The 12,785-nt window shown below is 34.0% G+C and overlaps 1 protein-coding gene across 11 annotated transcripts in view; it reads right to left on the reverse strand.

The window, feature by feature from the left end:
- MEF2A (myocyte enhancer factor 2A) overlaps positions 1–12,785 on the reverse strand; it is a 178,455-nt gene that overhangs the window by 141,694 nt on the left and 23,976 nt on the right. For 10 of the 11 annotated variants that reach the window (XM_073801344.1, XM_073801345.1, XM_019945742.3 and 7 more), the window contains one exon: positions 10,942–11,027. The gene's annotated coding sequence lies outside the window, so the exon portion shown is untranslated. Of the gene's footprint in view, positions 1–16; positions 55–10,941; positions 11,028–12,785 lie in introns of all 11 variants that reach the window. The other variant, XM_073801341.1, reaches the window with a different exon arrangement.

A 12,785-nucleotide genomic window follows, 5' to 3' on the forward strand; every position in this document is an offset into this window, starting at 1 on the left:
AACATATTTGTGTTACCTGTGTAGTATGTAGCTGTAGTTCATCCATTTTTATTGCTATAAAATAAACAGATATAAATATATATATAAACATATATATGTTATATATATATATAAACATATCACAATTTTATTCAATCAACTGTTGATGAATATTGAATTGAGTCTGAAGCTACTAAAACACTGCTGCCACCAATATTATCAACATATCTCTTGGTACACATGTTCATTCACTACTCTCAGGGGTATACTCATGGAAGGAAATTATTGGGTCACAGGGTAAGCAAGTAACAAACTGTTTCCTAAAGCGGTTGTAGTAACATATATTCCTACCAGCAGTGTTTACTGAGTTGCTATAACTTAACATCCTCTCCAAAACTTGTACTGTCAATCTACTTTTTAAATTCAGACACTCTAGTGTTTTATGGAGCCTCTTTGCAGTTTTAATTTGTATTTCCCAGATTACTAACGAAGTTAAGCACCTTTTTCACATATTTCTTGAATACTTGTATTTCTTTTAGAAAGTGCCTTTAAGGGACTTCCCTGGTGGTCCACTGGTTAAGACTCCGCATTTCCACTGCAGCGGATGTGAGTTCAATCCCTCATCGGGGAAGTTTCACATGCTGTGTCATGCAGCCAAAAAAAACCAGAAGGTGCCTTTTTATGTCTCTTACCCCTTTTTCTATTGGATTTTTTGTCTTTGTCACACTGATGTGCAGAAGTGCTTTGAATATTCTGATATTTACATTTTGTCTGTTACATGTGTTGCAAATATCATCTTCCACCCTGCTTTCCCTCTCTATTCTAATGGTGACTTTGCAAGGACAAAGTTTCTTAATTTTAAGGTAATCAAACTTATAAACTGTGTTATTTATATCAGCACATTTTATTTCTTTTTAAGAATATTTTCCTGTCCAGAGATCATGAACATGTTCTCCTTACATTTAGCTTCTAAAGTTTTATAGTTCTGCCTTTCACGCTGAGATGTACAAATCAATCTTTAATTGGTTTTTGCATATGGTATAGAGTATGAGTCATATTTTTGCTTTATCACCAATTGTTCCAATATCATTTATTGAATAATTCTTTTCCTACCACTCTGAAGTGCCAGTTTTGTCATAAAGTAAGTGCACATGTACAAACTGACCCTCTTTCAGACTCTTTATTTCTTTTGTTTATCCTTGTGACATTATTTCATGAAAGTAATTATTGTAGATTTATAGGCTTTGAGTAGAGAAAGTCTTCTGATTTGATCTTCTTTTTCGTGACTAAGCTATTCTTGGGAAGACCACAAAATTTCCTTTAGAACACAAAACAGAAACAAACTAATAAAATTTTTTTATAATATCCATTGGGATTACAATGAATTGAGAATAATGCTCAAAATGGATTATAACCCTCAGAAAAACATAACCTTAATGGATGACCAAATTAACCCCACAATAAAAGCTACTCTGGACCAATGCTGACAAAGCTTTTAAAAAAAAAAAGCCTCAAAAGGATTCAGCTGATACCAAGTAACTTAAACGTGTACAAAAACAAAGTTCAACACTGTATAAAAAGTGCAAAAAAATCGCTATACCCAACAATGTCCAGCATTCAAACAATGAAAAGCAGGAAATGTGGCCCATAATAATAATAGGCAATCAATATAGAGAACCAGGAATGATAAAGTTAATGGAATTAACAGATGAAGACATTAAAACAATGATTATAAGTTTTATATGTTAGAAAAGGTAAAGAAAAATAAGAATATGATGAGGAGAAAAATGAAAAATAAAACTTCCAGAGATAAAAAATAATTATTAGAAACAAAAAACATACTGGATGATATTAAGAACAGATTATATATTGAAAAAACAACCAGTGAACCTTGAGACATGACATTAACCATCCAAATAAAACAGAGGAAAAAAAGAATGAAAAAAAAGGGGGAGTTAAGTGCTGAGACAGACAATCTCAAAAGTATAACTGAAATTCCCTCCCCTCCAAAATATCACCTGGGATAAGTGGGATATCTGAAAAAATAGTGGTCAATATGTTTCTAAATTTGGTTTAAAAAAAAAAACTCAAAAAAACTAAACAGGATTTTCACAGAGAAAACCATATGAAGGCACATTTATAATCAAGTGACATCATAGTCACTAAAAAAGTTGTAAGACTGAAGAGCAGTCAAACAAAATAGAAAATTTACATATGAGGCAACAAAGTAAAAATAACAGCAGACTTTCTGTCAGAAACTATACAAGCTATTTCAGAAATGACTTCGCAACATATTACCAGAGATAGAGAGGGACAAGATAGAAGACCCAATTCATCAAGAATACATTTTTAAAAAAAGATATGTATGCACCTATTAAAAGAGCTTCAAAATATATGAACCAGTAAGTGAAAGGAGAAACAGACAAATCCACAATTAAAGTTGACTTTTCTCTCAGCAATTACTGTAAACAAATAGAAAATCAGAAGGGATAAATCTTGACGAACACTATCAATCAATTTGACCTAATATTTTTAGAAAGCTCCACTCAACAGCATACAATTCTTCTTAAGTGCACACAAAACATTCATTTATACAGACAACATTCTGCACTCTATAATAAACCCACAAAGCAAAATATGTTTGTGGACCACAAAAGAATTAAATTAAAAACCTATTAGAGAAAAATATCTGGAAAGTTTAGGAAATATTTGGAAATTATATAGGTCCAAAAAAAATCACAAAGGAGCTTAAAAATTAACTCCATGTAAACAAACACACATAAATATTTATGCACCCAACATAGGTGCACCTCAATACATAAGGCAAATACTGACAACCATAAAAGGGGAAATCGACAGTAACACATTCATAGTAGGGGACTTTAACACCCCACTTTCACCAATGGACAGATCATCCAAAATGAAAATAAATAAGGAAACACAAGCTTTAAATGATACATTAAATGAGATGGAGTTAATTGATATTTATAGGACATTCCATCCAAAAACAACAGAATACACATTTTTCTCAAGTGCTCATGGAACATTCTCCAGGATAGATCATATCTTGGGTCACAAATCAAGCCTTGGTAAATTTAAGAAAATTGAAATTGTATCAAGTATCTTTTCTGACCACAACGCCATGAGACTAGATATCAATTACAGTAAAAGATCTGTAAAAAATACAAACACATGGAGGCTAAACAATACACTACTTAATAATGAAGTGATCACTGAAGAAATCAAAGAGGAAATCAAAAAATACCTAGAGAAAAATGACAATGGAGACACAACGACCCAAAACCTGTGGGATGCAGCAAAAGCAGTTCTAAGGGGGAAGTTTATAGCAATACAAGCCCACCTTAAGAAGCAGGAAACATCTCGAATAAACAACCTAACCTTGCACCTCAAGCAATTAGAGAAAGAAGAACAAAAAAACCCCAAAGCTAGAAGAAGGAAAGAAATCATAAAAATCAGATCAGAAATAAATGAAAAAGAAATGAAGGAAACAATAGCAAAGATCAATAAAACTAAAAGCTGGTTCTTTGAGAAGATAAACAAAATAGATAAACCACTAGCCAGACTCATCAAGAAAAAAAGGGAGAAGACTCAAATCAATAGAATTAGAAATGAAAAAGGAGAGGTAACAACTGACACTGCAGAAATAAAAGAGATCATGAGAGATTACTACAAGCAACTCTATGCCAATAAAATGGACAATCTGGAAGAAATGGACAAATTCTTAGAAATGCACAACCTGCCAAGACTGAATCAGGAAGAAATAGAAAATATGAACAGACCAATCACAAGCACTGAAATTGAAACTGTGATTAAAAATCTTCCAACAAACAAAAGCCCAGGACCAGATGGCTTCACAGGCGAATTCTATCAAACATTTAGAGAAGAGCTAACACCTATCCTTCTCAAACTCTTCCAAAATATAGCAGAGGGAGGAACACTCCCAAACTCCTTCTACGAGGCCACCATCACCTTGATACCAAAACCAGACAAGGATGTCACAAAGAAAGAAAACTACAGGCCAATATCACTGATGAACATAGATGCAAAAATCCTCAACAAAATACTAGCAAACAGAATCCAACAGCACATTAAAAGGATCATACACCATGATCAAGTGGGGTTTATTCCAGGAATGCAAGGATTCTTCAATATACGCAAATCTATCAATGTGATAAACCATATTAACAAACTGAAGGAGAAAAACCATATGATCATCTCAATAGAGGCAGAGAAAGCTTTTGACAAAATTCAACACCCATTTATGATAAAAACCCTGCAGAAAGTAGGCATAGAGGGAACTTTCCTCAACATAATAAAGGCCATATATGACAAGCCCACAGCAAACATCATCCTCAATGGTGAAAAACTGAAAGCATTTCCACTAAGATCAGGAACAAGACAAGGTTGCCCACGCTCACCACTCTTATTCAACATAGTTTTGGAAGTTTTAGCCACAGCAATCAGAGAAGAGAAGGAAATAAAAGGAATCCAAATCGGAAAAGAAGAAGTAAAGCTGTCACTGTTTGCAGATGACATGATCCTATACATAGAGAACCCTAAAGATGCTACCAGAAAACTACTAGAGCTAATCAATGAATCTGGTAAAGTGGCAGGATACAAAATTAATGCACAGAAATCTCTGGCATTCCTATATACTAATGATGAAAAATCTGAAAGTGAAATCAAGAAAACACTCCCATTTACCATTGCAACAAAAAGAATAAAATATCTAGGAATAAACCTACCTAAGGAGACAAAATACCTGTATGCAGAAAATTATAAGACACTGATGAAAGAAATTAAAGATGATACAAATAGATGGAGAGATATACCACGTTCTTGGATTGGAAGAATCAACATTGTGAAAATGACTCTACTACCGAAAGCAATCTATAGATTCAATGCAATCCCTATCAAACTACCACTGGCATTTTTCACAGAACTAGAACAAAAAATTTTGCAATTTGTATGGAAACACAAAAGACCCCGAATAGCCAAAGCAATCTTGAGAACGAAAGAAGGAACTGGAGGAATCAGGCTCCCAGACTTCAGACTATACTACAAAGCTACAGTTATCAAGACGGTATGGTACTGGCACAAAAACAGAAAGATAGATCAATGGAACAGGATAGAAAGCCCAGAGATAAACCCACGCACATATGGTCACCTTATCTTTGACAAAGGAGGCAGAAATGTACAGTGGAGAAAGGACAGCCTATTCAATAAGTGGTGCTGGGAAAACTGGACAGCTACATTTAAAAGTATGAAATTAGATCACTCCCTAACACCATACACAAAAATAAGCTCAAAATGGATTAAAGACCTAAATGTAAGGCCAGAAACTATCAAACTCTTAGAGGAAAACATAGGCAGAACACTCTATGACATAAATCACAGCAAGGTCCTTTTTGACCCACCTCCTAGAGAAATGGAAATAAAAACAAGAGTAAACAAATGGGACCTAATGAAACTTAAAAGCTTTTGCGCAGCAAAGGAAACCATAAAGAAGACCAAAAGACAACCCTCAGAATGGGAGAAAATATTTGCAAATGAAGCAACTGACAAAGGATTGATCTCCAAAATTTATAAGCAGCTCATGCAGCTTAATAACAAAAAAACAAACAACCCAATCCAAAAATGGGCAGAAGACCTACATAGACATTTCTCCAAAGAAGATATACAGAGTGCCAACAAACACATGAAAGAATGCTCAACATCACTAATCATGAGAGAAATGCAAATCAAAACTACAATGAGATATCATCTCACACCAGTCAGAATGGCCATCATCAAAAAATCTAGAAACAATAAATGCTGGAGAGGGTGTGGAGAAAAGGGAACCCTCTTACACTGTTGGTGGGAATGTAAATTGATACAGCCACTGTGGAGAACAGTATGGAGGTTCCTTAAAAAGCTACAAATAGAACTACCATATGACCCAGCAATCCCACTACTGGGCATATACCCTGAGAAAACCATAATTCAAAAAGAGTCATGTACCAAAATGTTCATTGCAGCTCTATTTACAATAGCCCAGAGATGGAAACAACCTAAGTGTCCATCATCGGATGAATGGATAAAGAAGATGTGGCACATATATACAATGGACTATTACTCAGCCATAAAGAGAGACGAAATTGAGCTATTTGTAATGAGGTGGATAGACCTAGAGTCTGTCATACAGAGTGAAGTAAGTCAGAAAGAGAGAGACAAATACCGTATGCTAACACATATATATGGAATCTAAGAAAAAAAAATGTCATGAAAAACCTAGGGATGAAACAGGAATAAAGACACAGACTTACTAGAGAATGGACTTGAGGCTATGGGGAGGGGGAAGGGTAAACAGTGACAAAGCGATAAAGAGGCATGGACATATATACACTACCAAGCGTAAGGTAGATAGCTAGTGGGAAGCAGCCGCATAGCACAGGGAGATCAGCTCGGTGCTTTGTGACCGCCTGGAGGGGTGAGATAGGGAGGGTGGGAGGGAGGGAGACGCAAGCGGGAAGAGATATGGGAACATATGTATATATATAACTGATTCATTTTGTTGTGAAGCTGAAACTAACATACCATTGTAAAGCAATTATACTCCAATAAAGATGTTAAAAAAAAAAAAAAGAAACTTTGCAGAATGCAGAGAAACGTTTTAAATATTAAATGCTCCTTTAGAAAAAGTAGGAAGGTCTCAAATACTAGAATGAAAGAGAAGGTATCACTACAGATCCTTCAAACATTAAAACAATAAAGAAATATAACATAAAACTTCATGCCAATACATTAGACAACTTACATGAAATAGACAAATTCCTTAGAAGACACAAAAAACTAAAGCTTATTCAAAAAGAATTATTACAGATCTGCATAGCCCAATATCAATCCAATAAATTGAGTTCATAGTTTAAAACCTTCCCACAAAGAAACTCCAAGGCCAGTGGTCTTCATTGGTGAATTCTACCAAACACTTAAAGAAGAAATAACACCAACTGTATGAAAACTTTTCCAGAAGAGGAAATTTCTCCAACTCACCCTGTTATCCTGATACAAAAACCAAAGACATTATTAAAAAACTACATACCAATGTCTACTATGAACACAGATGAAAAAAATCTCTCATTAAGACAAATCTGAACTTACACAACAACTTAACTCAAAATTACCTTTATTTCAAGATATCAGAAAACATTTACATATTTGCAATTTTTGTCTATTATCTGTATCTGTAACAACTTTCTTCAAGGCTTCAACATCGGAATTTTATGCTTTTGTATCACTGACCTAAAAAGATTGAAAGTGAGATAATTCTTGGGATAGCTCACCAAAATAAATGGCTTCTTAATATAAAAAATTTAACCCAGCAATATATAAAAAGTATTAACACATCATGACCAAGTGGGGATTATCTCAGAAATGTATGATTTATTCATTCAATATTCAAAAATCAATCAACTACATTAACAGACAAAAGGAAAAAAACCATGTGATCATCTCAAGATGCAGAAAAAGCATCTGATAAAAATTCATTTGATAAAAATACTCACTGATAATAAGAAAAAAAATACTCTCAGCTAACGACGAATATAAGGGAATTTCTTCAATCTGATAAAGGACATCTATAAAAAACCTACAGCCTACATTAAGTATGATGGTAATCATACTTAATGGTAAAAGCCTGGATGGTTTTGACCTAAGATCAACAGTAAGGCAACAGAGATTTCCCTGGTGGCGCAGTGGTTAAGAATCCACCTGCCAATGCAGGGGACACGGGTTCAAGCCCTGCTCTGGGAAGATCCCACATGCCACGGAGCAACTAAGCCTGTGCACCACAACTACTGAGCCTGCACTCTAGAGCCCATGAGCCACAACTACTGAAGCCCGCATGCCTAGAGCCCATGCTCTGCAACAAAGAGAAGCCACCGCAATGAGAAGCCTGTGCACCACAACAAAGCCCATGTGCAGCAACGAAGACTCAACACAGCAACGAAGACCCAACACAGCCATAAATAAATAGATAAATAAATAAATAAGAGTAAGGCAACAATGTGAGCCCACCACTTCTATTCAACATTGCACCGGGACTACTAGGCAGTGCAATAAAGCAAGCAAAAGAAATAAAAGGTACAAAAATTGAAAAGGTAGAGGTAAAATAGTCTTTACTCACAGACAAGATGATGGTCTACGCAGAACATTTGAAGGAATACACAAAACTGCCACCAGAACTAGTGAGTTTAGCAGAATCATAAATTACAAAGGTTTATGTAAAAATCTATATTTCTATACACTAACAACAAACAATCGGGAACTGATTTTAAGACGCCATTTACAACAACATAAAAATAGAAAACAGAGATCAATTCAACAAAATACGTGTAATACCTTTACACTGAAAACTATAAAATACTGCCGAGAAACTAAAGACAGCTTAAATGGAGAAATATACCAAATTCACACAACAGAAGACTCAACTTCCTTAAGAGATTAACTATCTCCTTATTAGCCTCTATGATAAAAGCATTCATAATCAAAATCCCACTAAGGCTTTTCTGTAGAAAATGACAAGCTAATTCTAAAATACACAGAAATGGAAAGGACTTAGAATAGAAAAACAGCTTTGAAACAGAAGAGCAAACTTGGAGGATTTACACCACCTGATTTTTTTTTTTTTTTTTTTTTGCGGTACTCGGGCCTCTCACTGTTGTGGCCTCTCCTGTTGCGGAGCACAGGCTCCGGACGCACAGGCTCAGCAGCCATGGCTCACGGGCCCAGTCGCTCTGTGGCATGTGGGATCTTCCTGGACCGGGGCACGAACCCATGTCCCCTGCATCGGCAGTTGGACTCTCAACCACTGCGCCACCAGGGAAGCCCCACTACCTGATTTTAATATAAAGCTATGGTAATCAAGACAGTACAGTATTGTCATAAGGATAGATACATAAATCAATAGAACATAACAGAATCCTGAAATAGACCCCTATATAATGTAAACTGATCTGCAGCAAAGGTGCCAAGGTAGTAATTCAGTAGGGGAAAATATAACCTTTTCAAAAATGCTTCTTGAACAATTTGATTTTCATATGCAAAGAAATAAATCTCATCCCTTACCTAATACCATATATAAAAATTAACTCAAAGGGGACCAAACGCTTAAAATATAAGAGCCCAAAGCAGTTCTAAGACATGAAGGAAAAGAAAAAAGGCAGAAAAAATTTTGCCCAATGTCTGTGCCAACTCCTCCAATTTCTACTCAGAATTAGGGCAGAATTATAGGGAAACAAATCTGAAGTTCTTCAGTCAGTATTTGAAACTACTCAAAAGGAAAGAGTGTTTCCCATCTAAGAACTCAGAGTAACTCCAAAACAAGTAGCTCTTAACTCAATCACAGCCCTCAGAACCATGCAAAACCTGCCATAAAGAATAAGACACTGTTTATATCTTCAGAACTTAGTGAAAAAAGTATCATAGAGGATACCCTAAAGCTTAAACATAACCCAAATATAACAACTGAAGTTATGCTCAGAGCCATCACGGAGGTTCAGAGAAGGTACAGAATTATAGGGAAATTATAGGTGAAATTCTCTGGAATGAGAATGTCTAAATTCCTATAGTGCTTTAATTCAAATCACTCAGTGTTGAGCAGTTACTGAACTATATATATATATATATATATATATATATATATATATATATATATGAAATGTAAAAAAGATAAGAAAAGAAAAAAAAACATTAAAAGATATACAGAAGACTAACCAAGGTTTATATTTTAAAATGTGAACTAAACTTCATTATTCCCATCCTTCCTGTACATATACAATTTTTCGACTGAAGGATACTTTTCAATTGGAAAAACAATACCTTTTCCCCTAGTTCCCCAAACTGAAGGATATCATAAAATGGGCTGTTCTGCAGTCAAGGTTTAAGAAGAAAAATATATGGGCATAAGAAACTGACATTGGAATAAAGTATTTTAACAAAAACTCATTTTGTAAGCTCATAAAAATTCTTTCTACTGTTTAACTATTCAAGAAAAAATTTAAACATTAAACAGCAAAGTACCCTTAAAACAAGAGCAAATATTGCAAGTAGCTTTCCCAGGTTTTTACTGACATAACCATCAGGCTTGATCAACTGTATCTAACATTCAGAATGTTCACATATTATATATAACACACCAAAAACTATCCCCTAACATTTTCTGAAATTACATTTTAAAATATCGTAGTATTAATTCTTTTCCATTTTGAATAGAAGGTAGAATTCAAGTGAAGTTTCACTTATGAAAGCTTTTTGAGGAGAACTACACATCTTACTAGCATACTGGAACCATTAACCTAGGCCAATGTAAGTTTTTAAATCAAAACTGCCTACTCCAGAGCTTTGCAAATGTGGACCTACGACTTAAGGCAAAAAATTCAAAGTCACAAAAAAAGTCTACATTTTAAAAACATTTCTTAAATTTGCTTAATTTTTTCCTTCAACCCTTCCACCTTTCAAGAAATATGGCTAGATTTGTCCACTTTGTCTTTCATTTGAAAATCTCTCCTCATAATACGTAACTCATGTCCTCAAACCCTCTCTTCCTCCAACTTACTGTCACAGTAAATATGGACTTTAGATTTTTTTTCCTTATTTTCAAATACATGTAATGGACATGGAAAATGGAAGTGGAAAAGATGTAAAAGTATGGGATTATCTCAGCGGTGCCACTATATGAGAAACTGTCACTATACCACATTATGTATATTTTGTGTGTGTGTGTGTATATACACATACATATATATGTATATTCAACAGGATTTTATGAATTTCCTTAATTAATCTACCTTAATCCCCAAAATAAACTCCAAAGTGACTGCTATTCAAGGTCACAAGACAGTCTTATTAAAAAAAAAATTCCCATTTTATTTACTTCATAACATAGAAAAAAGGATGTCTTACTAGAAATGATGTATCAGCAGAAAGTGCACTTAGATGTGATCCTTGCAGAGAATTCTTCTTTGTTACTTTTTCACAAAATCCAATTCCTTAATAAAGAAAAAAATATTAGATGGGTTAGTAATTATTCTTAACTCTAAAACAAAATTAAATATAATTTCATTACTACAAATTTCAACAATCCACAGATAGTTCCACTAATACTTACTGAATAATAGAAAAATAAATTTTTTAAAATTTGTATAATAAAAACACAATGTTAGCCAATTGGGCATTGCTAATGTCACTAATCCATTTTTTTCAGGAAGTATTACTTAAATGTTCAGTAATATTCTATCCACGCCAAGATTCACAAATTGGTGTCCTAGGTCCCACTTTCCTATCCTCTATATCACATGATATACTTTATATTTAACTGGTATACACAGCCTACTGAATTTACGTTTTGATAAAATAGTTACATTCTGAAAATGTTCATTGTATTACGTTCTCATTTAGAAAAAAAAACTGTCAATGGGTCAGTGACTTGCGTTGCCATAAAATGTGTATATATTCAAATGCTATGTGTATACTTATAGCTTCCACTCTTTTAAAGGGAACAATGAAATGAAAATCAACATAAAAATGCCAAAAACAAATATAAAACAGATTAATGTCAATAATTCACATTAATAAAGGAACACTAATAAATGCTAACCAATGCAGTAGTGCATAAAGAATAATCCAGTCCTGCTACACTTTTGCTTGGAAATAGTAGCAAGACACTTAGGTAGAAAGAGAAAGATGGTAAAAGCCTCTCCTCACCCTGATTGGCCAGGATCAATTTATGATGCTAATCTAATAATTTAGAATTGCATGATTGGGTAATTATGACAATCCCCAAGTAAATCTGCTTCATCAAATGAAAACGGTAATTTCTCCACACAAACACCAGTCTTTTGAATCTTGTTCAGCAATACTAATTATTGTGATACTACAATTTTGTTTCTATTTGAAATGTACAACCCCTCTAGAAGCAGGAGGGGGGGAGCCATAGTCTGCCAAATATTCTTTTTATATTAACAAATTAAGCATTCAAAGTTGAACTTTAAAACACATACACACACACACATAAATAAGCCTTTTTTTTTTTGCCAAGGTTAAAAGGAGCTTGCTTTAAAAAGCCAATTTCAGCTTTTAGTCTAATTGTACCGAAATACAGAACAATCTCCTCAAATACCAATACATTACCAATTTCTAAAATCCAATAATTCAAAATGAACCTATTTTTCATGTGTTCTCATTCTAAACAAAACTAATTATTTTTAAATATATTTTGACACCAGCTTTGTGTCAGTGCCACAGTAGGAATTAAAGTTTGGCAATTTGACCCATGGGAAATAACAAATTAAATAAAAATTTGATAATTACACACGTGGTACACATTCTTAATTCAAAAAATATTAATTCCTCAATTCTATAAATTAACCGTTATTGACAAATTTGTTTTGTACACAGCTCTCAAATAGTTTCTAAAAAGCAATATTCTAAAAACCAAGTTTTTATAGTTCATTTATAACAATCTATAAAGAAATACACTCTCACCTTCAAAAAATAAAACCAAAACTAAAATGTTAGTGCTACAGCCAGTTATCATTAAATTTCACATATTGAACATCAAAAATCCCATTACTCTGTCCAGGTAAGAGCTAGACAACCTGTACCTCTAACAGCTATCTTTCCCAAACCTGGTCCCAACCAATTTCCTAGCTCCCTCTACTTCTAATTAACCTACACTGTTGTTAACCTAACTGTTGTTAACCTGACATGATACTGACATTCCTAGTTTCAAGCCATTGCCCAAACTG

The sequence above is a fragment of the Tursiops truncatus genome, chromosome 2 (assembly GCF_011762595.2).
Source record: "Tursiops truncatus isolate mTurTru1 chromosome 2, mTurTru1.mat.Y, whole genome shotgun sequence".
In the NCBI taxonomy this organism is placed as follows: Eukaryota; Metazoa; Chordata; class Mammalia; order Artiodactyla; family Delphinidae; genus Tursiops; species Tursiops truncatus.